The sequence below is a fragment of the Halictus rubicundus genome, chromosome 7 (assembly GCF_050948215.1).
Source record: "Halictus rubicundus isolate RS-2024b chromosome 7, iyHalRubi1_principal, whole genome shotgun sequence".
In the NCBI taxonomy this organism is placed as follows: Eukaryota; Metazoa; Arthropoda; class Insecta; order Hymenoptera; family Halictidae; genus Halictus; species Halictus rubicundus.
In genome coordinates, this window is record NC_135155.1 from 3,631,764 (window position 1) to 3,649,850 (window position 18,087).

At 41.4% G+C, this 18,087-nt stretch overlaps 1 protein-coding gene across 9 annotated transcripts in view; it reads right to left on the reverse strand.

Moving 5' to 3' along the window:
- Positions 1-18,087, reverse strand: part of Fhos (Formin homology 2 domain containing) — a 390,895-nt gene that overhangs the window by 148,301 nt on the left and 224,507 nt on the right. The gene's annotated exons all lie outside the window — the stretch shown is intronic.

Below are 18,087 nucleotides of genomic sequence, written 5' to 3' on the forward strand. Positions count from 1 at the left end.
CGGATTCAATGGAAATACTAATTTTCAAAGTGCAATTTGCGGGAAATGAAATCGCATTAAATTTTGCGGGGCACGATGTTGACAGCCGTCTTAAAAGTCCTCATCGTTCAACGAGCACCTCGACCGGAAGTAACTCATAATCGCTGGAAGGCAGGAGGAGGTCAGAATTGTTTTCGACCGAGTTGAAATTCAATCATATCCGAGGATTCCGGTAAAACGGCGATATCGGTAAGCATTTCGTCGTCTCGTTTCGCAGAAGTCTGATTAGGTTTCTGATCGAACGATTCTTAATTTATGGTGGGCAGCTTACGTAAGCGGAATTTTATCGAATCGAACGCAATCGAATAAAAATCGGAACGCGTGATCGACCACCGAATTTTCTATTGGAATACAGTAAGGAGTAAAACTGAACACACATATGACATTTTAACAAAAATAATTTTTTATTCAATATTTGTGTGTAGAATACAAAAGAAACAAAATACTTGGTATTATCTACAATCTTTTGGCTTTTGAAAACAAACTTAACATTTGTGATATTATTATTTCGCTTCATACAATTTTTTTTTCGTGTAGTCGGTTTTGCACCGCAACTATTTTTGAGGAAACATTTCAGATTTTCGTACACTTAATATTTCGTCCATGAACCTTTAACCTTGATAATTGCCTGAATACGTTCAGGCATACTTAATACTACATTTTCGCAATATTCTCGTGTAATAGAATACCACTGTTCCTGCACTCTTTGCCACAAATCAGTTATCGTTGTTGGGGGAGCACTATATTTATTCTGTAACTTTATTTTTAAGTATGCCCAGACATTTCCAATCGGGTTTATGTCTGGACTTTGAGCAGGCCATTTCATGGTTTGGAATGGTTGAGTTTGCAGCCAATTCTTTACGCTCTTCGCACAATGCCCAGGAGCGTTGTCATGTTGGAATACGACATCACACTCTGGTACCGGCATATTTTCAATTGTTTCCAGTAAATTTTTTTCTAAAATATCCTTATACGTATGCTGGTTCACCGTATCTTCTATTCGATGTAGTGAACCTACACCGTACGCCGTAATGCACCCCCACACCATAAGTGAACCACCACCAAATTTTATTGTTTGCTTCACATGACGCGGTAAAAGAGGTTCGCCTTGCTTCTTCCAACACCAAGAACGTCCATCCGATGAAATTCAATTGATTTTAGATTCGTCGGAAAAATTACTTTGTTCCATTGCTCTATATTCCAGCTTAAATAGTTTCTTGCAAAACTCAGATGGGCCTTGACCTTCTTTTTTGATACAGCAGGTTTTTGTTTCTTCTCAATTGCTGAAAAATTGGCTTCTTTTAATGCCCTTCGAGCCGGCCACTTACTAATTTTCTTTCCAACATCGCTTTCTAATAACTTTGCAGCCATTGATGCCATCGTTGCAATTTCTGAAGTAATGTATCTCGTGAATCTTCTCTTCTTCTGACAAGATAATAATTTTGGACGGCCTCCAAAAGACGCAGGGACTTTACTACAGTATTTTTTCCGTATCTTATGTACAACTCCCTGATTGACGACAAATTTTCTAGCAATTACTCGCGTTGATAAACCCGATTTTAATTGGAAAATGATATTATTCTTCATATCTTCAGAGAATGGCTTCATGATGTTATATTGATGCGTGTTAACGCATGAACAACGATAAACTAATAACTACTGCACTCCTGGTCGTGGCATTGACCGTGATGGACTACCAAGTTGTTTACAAAATCTGCGTTTACAGTTCCTAATCCCGAGAATCTTAGTGCGGTGCAAGACCGACTACACGAAAAAAAAAATTGTGTGAAGCGAAATAATAATAATATCACAAATGTAAAGTTTGTTTTGAAAAGCCAAAAGATTGTAGATAATACTAAGTATTTTGTTTCTTTTGTATTCTACATGCAAATATTGAATAACAAATTATTTTTGGTAAATGTGGTATGTGTGTTCAGTTTTGCTCCTTACTGTATTTTTCTGTTCTCCCCCTCCCTGTAGCTTGTTTACCCTGCCGTTTTTCAACTTTCCGCAGGAAGCTTCACGGTTTTTGATCTTGTTCTGGACATGGTCCAGGAACCGGCGGCACCTTTTTCTTTCATTGTTTTTTCATAATTTACCGCTCCAACGTCGACGCGCCCGCGCTCTTTTGTTCGGAGGGAACGATTACACTTTCGCGTTTAAATTCTTTTATGCTCTTTACGAAACGCTTCCACGCGAGGCGGCGCCACAAAAACTGGAAACGTAAATTTGTCCTTCAGGTGACCGCGAATGCCGCGCCGCGTCCGCGCGGAAATAGAAATAAACATAGGCTAGAATTCTAGCCCCAATAACGTAAACTAATTCGGTAATTTTGACCCATAACCGGTATACTGGGGTCTCTCATGACCCCAACGAAGTGTCTGTACTATACAACCTTCCGCTACTGTATTGTAATTGAAAATATGAAATTTAACGTCTCCAGAAAATTTAGATTATTTAAATTTAAATTATAAGTTTAAATTCTAGGAAGGTATGATACTTCGTAATCGGAGTAAACACTGTACCATTTACAGGTTAAAAAGAAACGCGAAGTAAAGAGGATACGATAAGAACCAAAGTTGAAAGAAAATTGTTACGGCATGGAAAGTGTCTTTTGGCGAGAGAAGATTTATTTGAACGAGAGGAAAAATAATAAAAGACTGTGTTTCGTTCAAGAAAAAGGTCAGGTCGGCCCAGTAGAACTTCCACGGTTTCTCGTAAGTTTGCATTCTTTTTCCATGGCAATTACTTTTTATCTCGCTATTCCAGCTTAGGTTTTCACCGTGATTGCGTCCCCATTCTCCGCTACAGTTCGTTTCTAATGGCCCGGGGTGTTCATAATTGCCGACCAAACTCGCTTAAACCGATTGTTATTGTCGTTGCCAGGAAATTGCCATTTTATCCGGCCGTTCGGCCCTTATAGCCGCCATTTTCTTAAGGCGCGGAAACTTTGACCGACATTCGCCTGCAAGCAACCTGAGTCACGGCGTTCGTTTATTCTCGGGGAAACGGATTAATATTATAGTTCCTCGTTGCCGTAATTGTTTTCTGCTCCTCCCCGGGACAACGCCCTCGCCTTCGGGAACACGGCCGCCGCGGCGGAAGGGGAAACCTCGATTTAAATAAATTACGAAAGCCACTTCACGCGGTCTCGTATCAATTGTCACCGGAGCGAAAACAACCGTTTCCTCGAAGCGGACCGGAGCCGAAAACAAAATCGGCTCGGGCCCTCTTGGCTCGCCGCGCCGCTCCGGTGAGTCATTCGATACGGAAACCACCAATGTGTCGTTTTCTGCTAATTCTGACCCTCTATACAATTATTCTAGCAGTCAGCCATTTGAGGCCAGTAGTAGGCCGTGTTAAGCGCTGATATCATTGGCACACTATTTTCTAGAAAGGACATTATGCTCGTCGAAATGTATTAGCTTGTCCTAAAAGTTCCTTTCGCAGAAAGAGTTCTACTCCCCGAAATGTTCAGTTCGTTTCTACTTTTCCCAGCCGGGGTCCCAGTTCGAAAGACAATCTTCTCCGGATCCATTCCGCATTCGATCTCCCAAAGATCTATTCTTCAATCCCGCTGAAAGGAAAATTTACACCCCCGAGGACGCGCGCGAAGGACCTCGAATTTTCTCAAAAAGCTGCATCGAAAGTTCCGCTAGGCGGGTCTCCCTCGTTTCTCTCGTCCCCGTTCGAAAACGGGCGTATCGCCGGAAACGGGTCGGCACCTTGGCGACGAGACCACAAAATCCGGAGAAAAATGGGCATTCGCGACGGGGAGAAAAATCGGCAAGCACGGCACGTTCCCGCACGCGGAATCTGGGATCTCGATCGCGCTGCCATTTTCCTGGTCATATTAGCAACCGTGTTCGCTATTAGCGGTCGCATTTCATCCGATCGACGGGGAAAAGGGGGTGCGAGAGGACCCTTGGATCGATGCTTTAGTACGCCGCGTCTCCCATAGCGAGATAAGGCGATTTTAGAGCACCAGCTTTCGTATTAAATTAGGCTGACCTGTCCAGGGAATGAACACTTGAGCTGCATGTTTGTTGAAATGATCACAGCACAAATCGTTATTTAATCCTCTGAATTATATTATCGCAAGCGAGATGTTTTACCAGCAAAAATTATGAACACAACCCTACTTTTTTCCGTGCTACTTCCCGCATTAACCCCTTAACGCACAGTTTTTTTTAAAAAAACCGGTCAAAGAAAAATCAATTTTCGATATACTGCGCTTTTGTTCCATGGAAAAAGGCTATATTTTATTCTTGAATAAATAAGTGTTGTAGCTTACAATCCCATGTAAATGATAAATATCAATAAAACGATTTTTTTTTTCTTTGCTTTCACATTGTCATTTTCAATTCTCGATTATATTCGAGGGTAAAAAATTATAGCAGCATAATATACAACGCCGCTCCAATTAACTCGAGCGTACAAGTTGAGGGGTTAAAGGGATGAAATCAGCCCTTGAAAAAATTTCAATTTTCCGTGAAATATCTCAAGAACAACAAATGATATTTAAAAAAAAGTTGAGACGAAAGTCGCGTGGTATTATTATGTCTAGCAAACCATGTAAAAAAATTTGTATTAAATGCATTTGTTTTAGAAACGCTCCCTCTCGTTCTCTTTAAAAATTTGTCGTTTATTTTTGAACGAACCTGTTCCAACTCAGTTTTCGAGCGTACAATTATGTTTACGATTTCTCCGTGAATTTCGCAAAGGTCAAAGGCAAGTCGGATCGCAAGGCATTCAATCGCGCGACGAAATATCCGTCTCGATCCTAAACGCATACGGCTTCCATTGGAAACAAAAGAGCCATTCCAGCGAGTCCATGGAATGGCAATATCGAAAGGGCAAAATACGAATGGGCACTGTTCTAGGAAATCCCTTTCGAAGCGAAGGTATTAAACTTATCGAACTGCGTTCACTCGTCGACTTACGAGCGAGTTATGTTCCCAGAAGTTCCCCGGTAAGTTGAGCCATTCGTATCCGAGCCTCGAGCTCGCCCGGCAACGTAACGGCCAGATATTTCTTGAAAATCGGCGAATTCTTGGGCAATCGAGCCGTTTAAATTCTTCTTAGTTTTTCCGAGCTCCATCACGATCGTCCGTTTGTCGATCATCCGGTCGTCGGACGAAAATACACGAAACGTTCCCCGAGGACTATGCGAATCGAACTTCTCGTAAAACAGAATTTTAATAATATCAACGCATGAATTCTCTGTGCTCATCGAAGTAGCTTTATCGGTAGTAATTCGCCATCAGTCAGCCTATTTTTACTTATCAATATTATTTTACAAGTGAATGGACAAACATTCATATCCATTTCTCCGTTCACCATCAATCGGACACGATTTTATTCCACTATTTACCCACAAATGCATAAATAAAATCCAGGAATATTTTGTTTATCTTTTGTAAATTGAATCAGAAAATGCAGATCTAAAAATCCAGTTGTACGCCTGGCAAGTTTGGGGTAAACTCTCGTGTAAATCGAACGGTCCCGGTATCCAGGTAAATTTTTCAGTGCTCCGATAGCAGCAGCAGGCGAACATTTTTCGGGCCGGTGCGGAATTAATCCTGACTAAAAGTGCAAACTCGTCGCAGTAACCGATTGCACATAAAATTGTCGAAAAACGTCTGTTTGCTGGATCCACGGTAATCACGCCCCGCGACTGTCAAATGTTTATAGTTCCCCATGTTTCCTAGGTAAACTCGGCCGCGCGTGGGCGCGTTATTTGCATTTTATTCGCGGTTCAACTTCGAAAAACCGGAACGCCAGGCCGCGCCGGCCGACCGGGTCTGTAAACACGCCGCGCCCGGTAACGCGTCCGGTTTTTTCCGGAAAAAAAGTTTTCGAATTATTCGACGTTCGTTGCGAAAAGTTCATCAGACCGCCGCCGCCGCGGCTTACGAATCCCAGACACCGCTGTCTCGGCCGTTTTCGAGGAAATTTTTCCCGAAGAAAAACGCGCCGCGGAACGGACAAAACAAAACCGGGACCCGGTTTCTTTCGAACCGCTTGCGATAACAAAAGAGTTCCCTCGCTTGCAAAAACAAAACTCTCGCGGAAGAGGTCGATTCCTGGTTGGAGAAGATTACGGCTTCCGAAAAATTAACAGGAAGAAAAATAACGAACCGCGGGGATCGTTCATAAATTGTCTGTGGAAGCTTGCACGCGTGTACAGACTTCTTCCCTGCGGAAAATAAAAGTTATTTGCCGCGGGTACATACGTTGAAGACCACAAGCAAAATCGTGTAAATAGACTGCGACTTTTCGTGCGTTTACGTGGCACCTGTAGTTTTGCCAAATACAAGAGGACACTTTAATTAAAAAAGGATTCCTGTAAGTAATGTTCTTTAGTAGAGTTCGGAGAAAGGAACGCACCAAAAAATACTTGACAGACGTTTTTCTTGAGACGTCAACGTTTGTTTCGGTACGTATTGCATTCTTCAAACACCTATAACTAAATTAATCTTGCGAATTAATTTTAAACGAAAATTTGTACTGTCGTAAGTAGCCTGCTGATTTTATGCATTTATGATAAAAATGAGTTGGAGCCATTTACATCAGAATGATAGTTAAAATAATTACAGAATATCGTCGTATTATGTGGAACTTGTTGAAATTATTATTTTATTTTGCATAAAGGTCCGCAGTCTGGTCATAAGCTTTCTTGGTCAGAAAGCCATCGAGGTGAACGTTATATACAGGGTGGCCGAAATAACCCTGAACAGGTTAAAATAAAACTATTGTTTTCATTAGTGACAGGTTTAGGTTTATTGCGAGTTTTTTTACACAATTCACCGTGCTCACGAAGCCGCTTTTCTAAATTATAACATGTTACATGACATTTTTTGATCCCATAACGTTCAAAATACATCACTGCTGCACGCCGATAATTTTTTTGGCATTCACCTAACGTTAATAACATATTCACTTCTGTGTCAAAAGTAGCCATAATCACAATGTTACTGCTTGAATAACAGCTCTAAACTGAGAACGTTTTCATGGATAATTGAGTCAAACTCAAGAACTGTAAATATTATTGTTTGTGTTCCTTCACGAATCAGCAAAGGACTCGAACGCGTATACATAATTCCATAACGCCATTTCCAAGCGCTTCAAGTAAGTACCTACAAACTTCAAACTGTTATATCTCATCATGGAAGTATCTTACAAAAAAATGTTTCAGACAAAATTTACTTGTTTTTTCCTGTAGAATCGAAATATGTAACGTTTTATAGGGGGTTCCATTTAAAATTATAAAGGTACCCTGGCCCCCTTTAACCCTTAAGTGCATAGGTAAACTAAATATTAGGAACATGAATGCATACATGGGGTCCATTGAGGACCCCACTTACCTAATTCCTTGCTAACTTTGGTTACAGCAACAATTTATTTCTGTAAAATTTCTGTAAACTAATAATGGCGCGGCTAAAAATGTTAACACAAAATCCAACACTGGGGTCCTTTGCGGGCCCCACTCACGCATTTAAGGGTTAAAGGGAAAGGAGGGCGCCACTTCACGCTTATGTAATTAGAAAGGCCCTTCGGATCTATGCAATTTAAGATCAAGAACTTTAAAATCGATGGCATAGTTTTCGAGATATTGAGCTGTTAAGGGTCATGTGGGCCACCCTGTATAAAGAAATTCTTTCGTTCTGAGTACTGTGTGTTTCATTCGAATATTGTACGTAGATTTCGAGAAATTGGAGACAGCACACAAGCCAGGAGTGTAGTTACTCGTTGAAGAAAGATGGGGCTGAACGAGCGAGCGCCCTGCGTCCGGCGTGGTGTCAGCGCAAAAGGACTGAAACCAGTTTAACGTTGGGAATGTACGTCGGGGAACATCCCGAATGAAAACCGGTGGGACACGAGACCCCCCAGGAAATATATTTTCGCGTGTCGTCCACGTCGACATCGACGTCGCGCGTCTGCCAGTGTTTTTAACGGTGTCCCGTCCCGCGCGCTGGCACGTATGAATATTTTCTCGAGGAAAACGAGACCAGACGGCGGCCCGCGCCGCATAGCCTGCAGAATAATTTCTCTACGGTCCTCCTGCGTTCTACTCCTTCGTTTCCTCTCTTTGTCCCCTGATTTCTCGGATCACGGGCCGACCCGGCTACGTTTCCGCCGTAAATCATCTTAATGTCGTTTAATTTCATCCGTTCGCCGGGGAAAACCTTTCGAAATGCATCAAGCGCGAGAAAAACCGCTAAGCTCAGTACAACGCAGAGTTTAAGTATTTAAACAATTATTTAGAAAATCTATTTCAGGTATTTAGTGGGTATTCTAGATCAACGTTTCGAGCATTCACAATCCCAATAATTGTAAATTAAAAATATTAAAACCTGTCGTTTTGACAGGCCCTGTAAACGTAGTACTGAAAATAAAGGGCCCTAGGAAAATACATTAAGCTCCAAAACGAATTTTCCAAACGATTAATTATTATAATTAAACTGCGGATTTTTATGCAGAATAAAAATTGTTTGCAGCGATTACAATGAACAGAAGGCGAACAGAAATTCTTTTTTTCGAATTTTGATAAGACCAATTCATTGAAGCTTTTAAAATTGCATTTACTCGTTACATTTACCAATTGTAATATATCGTCGCGGACGAATTTCTGAAGGCATAATTAACACAGAAACCAAGCGAAAGATTTTCGACCGCCGTGTGATGAGACTTTCGTTTTACTTTCTGTATTTTTTTATTTTGTCACCGCGGCAATTAGCAAAAGTGGAACGAGAGGTGACCGCGTTAATATTAACGTTCCGTCCTTAATGAAGTTAACTCGCGAAAGTAATACAGCCTGAAAATAAGAATGGCGGTATAAAGCTAGATAAGATTGCCACGAAATTTTAGTGATAGTAGGTGCAACGAGATGCATGCCTTCCTGCTGCGTGCAACGGCCAGGTCACGCCTCTCCCTATCCTCCTCTCAGTCTCTCTGAAACGTGTTCTTTCCCCGATAAGTTAAAAACCAGTAGCGTGGATGATTTATAATCCGCCACATTTCAATTGTTAGAACGATGCGTGCCACGGCTCCCTTATCTAGACTCTCGAAGGAAACTGACCGGTAAAAACCGAGATGATTTACAATCCGCGATGCATTTTAATCGCTCCGCCATTGAAACTGCTCGGCCAATTTCACCGCGCTGATAACACCGATTCACTGAGAAATAACCGTTCCGTGCAAATAGAAATTCTTTTCTAAAAAATTTATACCAACTGTCAAGGAAGAATTTCTTTCGCGATTCTAGTTTGAACCGTGATATGTCAGAATAGATTAAAATTTCTGAAAGACAAATTTTCAAATCGCTGTGTAATTCCAACAGTTGCTTTTGACACAAAAGGGTAGAAATCATTTAAATTATAAGAATGGCGGTGTATTGAAAATCAGTTTCTTCGCACTTTGTTTGACTTCCGAGGGCTGTGGAGTTGAACAAAAGACTGTTCCGACTCCATTGTGATGCTGACTATAGCATCTGGTGTGCTGAGGGTATAGACGAAGTTTAAAGTGGTAATCGGTTGACCAGATTTCGAGATCCCGCGTCTCGGAGAACATAGTTCCGAAGAAAACTTGATTATAATCTTCCGTACTCGTATAGCTTCATCAATTTTGAGAATTTCACTTTTGTACAGTTAATTAGTTGTATGGAATTGGCTTCGAAGGTAAGCAGTCACGGAATGAGTTCGAATTTTCCATGCATCGTTTCGCGGACGAAATTGAATCTCTGCTTTTTCAGGAATTCCCGGAGCTTCCGTTTTTCTCCCCTGTTCGCGGAGTGTCCGGCTGAAAGTCGATCCGCGTGCTCGGCATGTATCGACTACCGATGGAAAATAATTATCGGAGTTTCGGCATCGATGATGTTTTGTGTGGCGAGACATGGGCGCGCGCTCGGTTATTAACGGTTAACTTTATTGTCAATAACGCGGCGGGGCAGTGAAGGGCAACTGTTTGAGGAAACCGGTGAATTTACGAGGGAGAGAGAGAGAGAGAGAGAGAGAGAGAGAGAGAGAGAGAGAGAGAGAGAGAGAGAGAGAGATATGATGCCACCAAACGAACCGTGAACGACCGGCTGCGCGTAGAACAACCGTCGTTTCGGGATGATAGAAATTAAATGGGCTACGAAGCGGGGCCGGGAATGGGGAAACATTGACAGGGGCCGCTGCCAATTTCAATGGAATTTGATGGGATGATAGATCTATATCTATGGTAAACGTAATCACACGTCTAGCAGAAGTCCTGAGAAAACCGTGTGTAACGGAAAATCAGATGTTTTCGCACAGCGAAGCGCTGAAATTCTGCTTTGTCATCACCTCATGGTAATTGCTGACCGAGACTCTCAATTTTTGGAAAACGCTTTTTCTTTAGAAAAATTGTTTACGAATGTGACAATTCTGATTTTACCTCGATTTGGTGGGTGCTACCCTTGATGTTTTGAAATCGTTTGTTATCGCAATTTTTATGCTTCCGATTGGAGTGTGAGTGCTCGCGCGTGCATAAAGCAATTTCAGTCCTTCTTGTCGCAACTAGTTGAAAGACCAAGAGTGATCGTGGATCAGATGAAATTTCTACGACTCCACTGCTATTATGTTCACGGTTCTATGACACGTATATAGGTCAGGATGAGTTTACGTAAACCGTGCCGTACATAAGATGCGCGTGAATGATAAATAGATAACAACTGTTGCGAGTGTAATTAGTCAGGAAGAAATATGAAGGTGCTAAACTAACCGTAGTCTTCTCCAGCAAACCATTTACTTCTGTCTTCTTGCGAGTTCGTGTTCGGATGCCCGGTCGTTGGACCTCTTAAAAAATGGTCCCGAGCGCGAAGGGTTAATTAACAGTTTAGTCAATTTCATAATTCAGGGGGAACAAGGCGTAGATAATAATTTGAACCGGTGGTCTAGTTTCGGTTCGAATGGAACGCGTGTTATTTAAAAGCGTGTAGCAACGATTGAAATTAGACGAGGAACCGGAGCAGTTTAGGAGCGTGAAGCGCTCTTGCCGACGCCGCGCCGCGATTAAAAGCAGATTTACCGAGAAACCGCGTCGCCGATCTTTGCACTTTGATGCCGAAGGCAGGACTCGTTTCATCTGGCTCGTAAATAATTCGCCAGCGTGAGTTTATGCGTTCCCGTGATCGACGAGCATGAAAGCGGACAGTAGCCACGGAACGGATGATCGATGATGCCTGGATCAAGAGGATCAGGATATATAGGAGTCACGATTGAGCTCTGTTAAGTACCGATCGAAGAAAATAATCCTACGGGCTTTCAACGGGGATTCTCCATACATTTGCTACCACCCCGTCGGAAGTTAATGGCCGGAAACTAACTGTTCCGTCTACTAGATTGCCGGCCATCTTCCTCCGATACGTGACTCTGGCTCGATACACATCGATACACATCGTTCTCCCGAAAACCACCACACTTTGGAAATTACTCTGAGATTATCGAGCACGTGTTAAACGAAAAAATGCCCCAAAACTTTATTCATTTGTACACAGACAGGGAGGGGGTGTCTGTTTTCATAAATAATCGAAAGATCGAATTTTCTGATTTTTGATAACCGTAAAAAATTACTTTCCAACAAGATTCCCGTCGAACATTAATTCACTTGATGGAAGAAAACTGTTGCAACCCAGCACAGGTAGAAGCTAAGTACGCACCGTGCGTAGACGTACCTCTCCGTGAAATTAGTATTAAACTTACACTCGCTGGATGCCGTATTTGCCAAAGATATATCGAACAAATGTAACAAGCGAAAAACAAACGTTCCAAGAGAAATTACCCAAGAAAGATTGCACTAGATCAATTACATTCGTTTCCATTCGGAATGATCGACGTTCGCGCAGCAGCGGCGCAATCTATCAGAGTTTTAAAATAGTTTTCATAAATAAATCGGCCGCATCCTCGCGGCGAGGGTCGAATACGCGACCCGGGAACGAACCTTTCCGCCGCCTCCATAAATCCTGCTCTAATGACGGCCGAACTAATTATTTCTAGTCCCGATCCCGATTACGTCTATCGTTATCTCTCCTCCCTCGCGTCGAAATCGCTTCGCTCGGCCCCCATCCCTTACCGGCGCGTCAGGAAACACGCCATTCTGCGATCGATCATCCCACTCTTACGTCTTCTTCAGGGACGAGCCGTGCGCTAAAGTGCGAGCTTTAATAGCCGGTTTCACCCACGCTTAGACCACCGAATTCGAAACGGTTATCGACGGAAAGATCCTTGACGCTTCTTCTGATGTGATCAACTTAGCTCCCCTCATTCCCCTTCGCTGCTTCCCAGGTCTAATACTACTTCGGTTACTGCGGAATCCATTCTCCGGTCACACGATTCTGTACACCACGGTTCCTATCTTCTCCTGGATTAACTATCTCCGTAATCAAAATTTTAACCATTAGAAGGTCCCTACGAACATGGGAATTTTGCGCAGCATGTTATTATTAGCATCTATCATTAGCCATTTTCTTCTTGCAAATAAGAAATATTAGACAAAAATTAAAAAGTAAAAAGTAGTAGTAGTGGTATGTTTTTGTGTTTGCACTGTTTTATTTGGGAACGAAGGCGAACATCAAATTTTTTAATTGGAATATACTCCACATGTTATATATCCCTTTTTTAATATTCACTATGCTTTGAAAATAAGTAGAATTAATATCGGCCCAGTAACTGGTACCCCCGGAGCAATTGGGTCGCTTACTCTGTAAGGGTTGAAATATGGATTGAAATTAAGGAATGCATTAAATCTTTTAAAGATTTTTACAAAAACGAAGAAATAATTTCTTCTGATGCTTTTGATTGAATTACTTTTGAACAAGTAACAATTGCACAGTTCGTGGATAAAGTGGTTCGTTGTGGGACTAATTAACCAGCATGATTAACAAAGCTTCTCCGCGTCTTATTTGGTTCGATCTTTAACAATCTTCACAATTGAATGAACTTGAAGGCTAGACTTTTTGCAAGCGGCTCAATCCCGCAAAACCATCGCCGGCTTCGCCTCCTTTTGCGGTTTCTCCTCCCATGAGACCAGCTCCGATACGCTGGAGCCTTCAACGTTCAAACGACGCAATTCCCGAACAGCTTAATTCTTACCACGTCGTTAGAGTTTGAAATTCGATCTTTCTAACGATCACAGATTTTTTACGAACCCTATCGCCGGTATCATTACTAACCGGAATCGATTCCAATTTCACGAGCGTTCGGATGTGTACGCATACTGACTCTATTTTTGCTCGGCCAGTTGCGTTCGTGATATTGCTGTAAACATAACAGAGAATTTTATACGTTTGCAACAAAGCTGACTTTGCTAAATTTAGTACAAACAGTATTCAGATCGGATGGTCTCGCAGAATTTTAGAGGAATGTGCCAGAAAGATCCACCTGGATTTTGAGAAACAATGTCTAAAATTCCAAGACCATTTTATCTTCATTATATTTATGCCTGTGAACGTGAATGAAACACTACTTCTAAATGTATAGGTACAACAAAAAAGTATATATGGGAGGGAACGTTACTGAGGCGAACCTTAAGAGTGTTGTCTTGAGTGTACATAGTTTTCAATATTAATTTCATTTTCGATTGAACAAAACTGTTACGTCTCTAAAAACATTGGAAAATTACGTTCGTGATTGCACCTATCACAAATTTGAAAATTGAAGCTTTCCCTTTACAACGATCTACTGCAACTTGCTACAATTTTACAAAAAACGTGTGCTGTCAACTTTACAGTAACATAAGGTACATCATAAGCCTTCATACGGTCGAGTATCGTGCAAAAATATCTCAGAACAAAATAAACAATCGATTCTAAAAAAGTAGAGGATTCAAGCTCCAGACCGGGCTAGTTGTACAATTTTTTTATATGAAGCGAAAGACTAAGAAAAGACAGAAAAAATGAAGAAACGTACAGAGTCTCGTATCAGGGAGCCCATTTTTAAAATCCGTCTTTTATTACCTACCGCTTTAGTTTTTGTTTTATAGGTTTCAAAGGAGTAGAGAGTATTGTACCTTTAAAACACGTGGTAATTTTTTAATAAAAGTGTGCTTAAACGAGAGATATGATTTTTTTTTTACTGGGTCTCAAATTAGGCTACTTGATCCCGTGCGACTAGTTATCACGAGCGTGGATAATTGTTTCTAGGAATAGTTGCGGTACCTGCAAACGCGACAGAAGTCCCTTCCGCAGTGCAGGAACCGTATAGCGTTGGGTCGGGTAGCTCTGAGCCCGATCATAGTCACGACACAATGGCCTGTAGGTACTGTTCGGGCCGCAATAGATGACGAAAAAGCCGTTGGTAACGGCCCTTGCACGCACGACGAACCCTGAACGACGACTGATCATTGACGGACAGGAGCACCGTGAACATGTCTCTGTCCTCCGTGCTCGTCCTGCCTCTGGTTCTCTCTCCCTACCCGGCGCGCGAACTCTCCATACATCTTGTCGTGTTCCGCAGGCTCTCTCAACTCCGGCTCTCGACCCGGTCTTCTCTTTCTGTCGCGCGGGTTTGCGGTGTCCCGTGGTTGAAGAGCGAGTCTTGATTGCCGGCAAGTATTCAGGTGACCGTCCCACTTACGGGGACGGCTTCTCTCGGCAACCGAGACAGAACTGGACGCAAAACGACCACCGCACCGGCCCCGGCCCGGGGAAGAACGAGAGCCAGACGGGAACAGCGAAACGATGCCGATGCCTTGCCTTGCCATGCCTTGCAATGCCTTGCAATGCCTTGCCATGCCGCGGCGCAAACGTTCCATGCCCTCCGGGGCCCCCGAGACGGAGTTTAACTTCGTCTCGAGTTCACGACCGTTTAGGGGATGCTCGCTGTGGACGAACAGATTAGCTTTCGGACAACTTGCCTCCGGCCGAGAACTCTTCGGCGATATCGCGGCCCGCTATCGCTGATTGAATATTGATGCTCGGCGCGGGCTACGCTGCGAACGTGCGAATTTCTCCTGGTCGCTTTGATAGAATTAATTTCCGGCAACTGGATCGCTGAGAAGTACGGTTGTAGATCATTGATTTCACAGAATTTTTCTTCGCAACCACCCAGAAATTTAATTATGTGTTACAACACCACTTTGAGCAGAATTTGTCCTTTCCTCGGGAGTGGTATTTTTTGATCGGTGTATTCGAACGACCCCGTGCTCGGCTATCAAATTTTATCTGTGCGAAACAACCGTCAACAATCAACGAATGGCAGCGGCAGATTTATCGGTGCGGCACGACATTCTTTTTTTAAGCGTGAAGACGCGACAGCGATCGGCGTTCAATGAAAACAACAGGGCAATAGTTGCGCCGGCAATGTAACAATGAAAGTATCAAAGTGGCAGTCATATCTTTATTGCCATGTACACACGAAGGCATCGAGTTCCACGAATTTATTACTCAATAAAGTAATTTGATGTCACAATATTCTCCCACGTGTATCCACAATTTGTAAAATCATGCATTCGAACAGAACGCGCGAAGTTTGAATGCTGCAGAGTGAAAAACACGTGTTCGGATTGGTTTGACGGAAACCTGATTAGCTTCACAGATAATTTCCAAGGATTTAAGTAAGAGCATTGAAGTCAATGAGTGAAAGAACCTCAGTTGGAAATTTGATGAAATCGTTCGTCATAGAGTCATTCTTTTCTTCTTTCTTAAGAAACTACTTTCAATAGTCCTTTCGAAAGTTGTTTGTATGAAATACTTTGTCGAAATTCATACTTAATATTTCCAAGCATTGTTTTCATCATAAAGGTAATATTTCCTTACGGTTATGGTAAAATGGTACGTTGAATTTTTATAAACAGTCGTAACTAAAATTGAAGAGGTACTAAATAATGCAACTAATTTTTTTCGTAGAGAAGAAATTAATTCTTCAACTTTCCAAAAACCACAAAATTTCCTTACGCTAATGGTGAAATAGTACTTCGAATTTTCAGAAACAGTCGTAACTAAAACTGAAGAGGTACAAAACAATGCAGCTAATTTTTTTCGTAGAAAATGAATTAATTCTTCAAGTTTCCAAAAACCATAAATCAGGGGAGGACCTGCATCATCCACATCCTCGAACCCATTTCCAGCTTAATGCAACCGGCTCCTGAAAAAAACGCATTATTCCACTAACAACAAGCATGTTCCCACAAAGCTATAATTAACGCGCCGCCGCTACAATAACGTCTCACATCGGAACGTCAAACAATCGTGGTACGCATTAACGCGATCAGGATCGTCTGTGTTCCATCAGCGCGATCACGATCGTCCGGCGAGCCATTGTAATTAAACCGTTTCCCCGCTTTCCGCGGGCAATGAGTCGCGTTATCGGCCCGAGACTAGTGTTCCTGATTTTTCAACATTTTTCATTTCTCGAGAAATGAGAAATAAGACTATATTTCTCGATAATTCTCGAGAATTTCTAATAAAATAAAAAAATATTGGGAAACTTATACCAAACTTTTATAAAGTGAAATATGACGCTTTCCTTTTGAAATGACTTCTTAAGAAGCATAATGCGTCTAATGTAGAATCAGACAATCTACTTCTTTTTTTTTTTTTGTAACAAAATCTGTAGCCGTAGAAAAATTTCTTTCATTTTGTGTGCATGTTGGCTTTATCGTATACAGAACATCCAAAAGTTGCTGAAAATTGGGTGTCCTTTTTCCAGTCGACTCAAAAATTTGGAATTCCTTTGTTAGAGTCCGGAATTTATTTTTTTCTGCCGCTAAACTCCTGACACTAAATTCTTGAAGGCTGTCTGCAATTTCTCATTCTAACTGCTTTTCCAGTGATAGTTTCTCATTCTGAGAATCTGAAAGTTTATTACTATTTCCATAAGAATCATTGTTATATTTTCGAAAAAGTCTGCTTAGAATTTGTTTTGCCATTTTATACATATCTGCCTTGGATGTTAAATAAAAAAATGTATCTTCTGAATCCTTTTGCAGAGATTCTGGATTATGCAGATATTTTATAAGGGATACAACAATCTTGTCTCTTCTTTTAGATATTTCTTCTGTAATAACAACAAGAAACTCATTACTCAATTCAGTATTCAGTTTTTCTAAAGTTTTAAATAAGAATTTTAGAGAATTTAAGAATTTATACAGTGAGTGTAAAAAGTATTCGTACATCTCTTGTAGGCTTAAAAAACCATGTATTTCTCTATGTAATTGCACACATGTTTATAAAAAGAAACATAATTGTAATTTTTATATATTTTAACTACATACTGTCACATAAATATACTTGAAAAAGTATTCGTACAGGTACTAGAATGTACTTGAAAGGCGTCCGATTGTTTATATTATGGTTTAGCGGGACCCGACAAATAATCAGACAGGGTCTTTGATGCACAGTCTAGTGGCAACCTTCTGCAAAACCAGTCAATTTTTATAACATTCGGTAAAATGGGTCATAAAGGTAAGAAAACAAGTGGGACTGAAAGAAAAATTATCATACAACTGCATAATCAGTGCAAATCATTGCGAGAAATAGCAAAAACAATTAATAGGCCACACAGCACTATACAAGGAATTATAGATCGATATAACCTCGAAAACTTAGTTTACGCGATGAACGTTTTATAGTGCCTGAAATTAGTGCCCCTAAGATCGCTGCTGAGCTTGCAAACAACGCTGGAGTAAGTGTATGAGCCAGCATTATTCGTAATTGTTTACGAAATAATGAATACCACGGCCGAGTTGCTCGCAAGAAGTATTTCGTAAATGCCGCAAATAGAAAGAAGAGACTTGATTTCGCGGAAGATAATATTAATAAGCCTATCGAGTTTTGGCGAAGAGTCATATTTACTGATGAAAGTAAATTTAATGTTTTTGGCTCTGATGACAAGTGTACGGTCTGGAGGAAGAAAAATACAGAGTTACAAAAAGAAAATCTACATCCCACAGTAAAACACGGCGGAGGTTCGGTTTATGGTTTGGGATTGTATGAGTGCTGCTGGAGTGGGTTCATTACACTTCATCGAAGGAATCATGGACCACAAAATATACCTAAACATATTAAAAACCCATATTGTAAGTAGT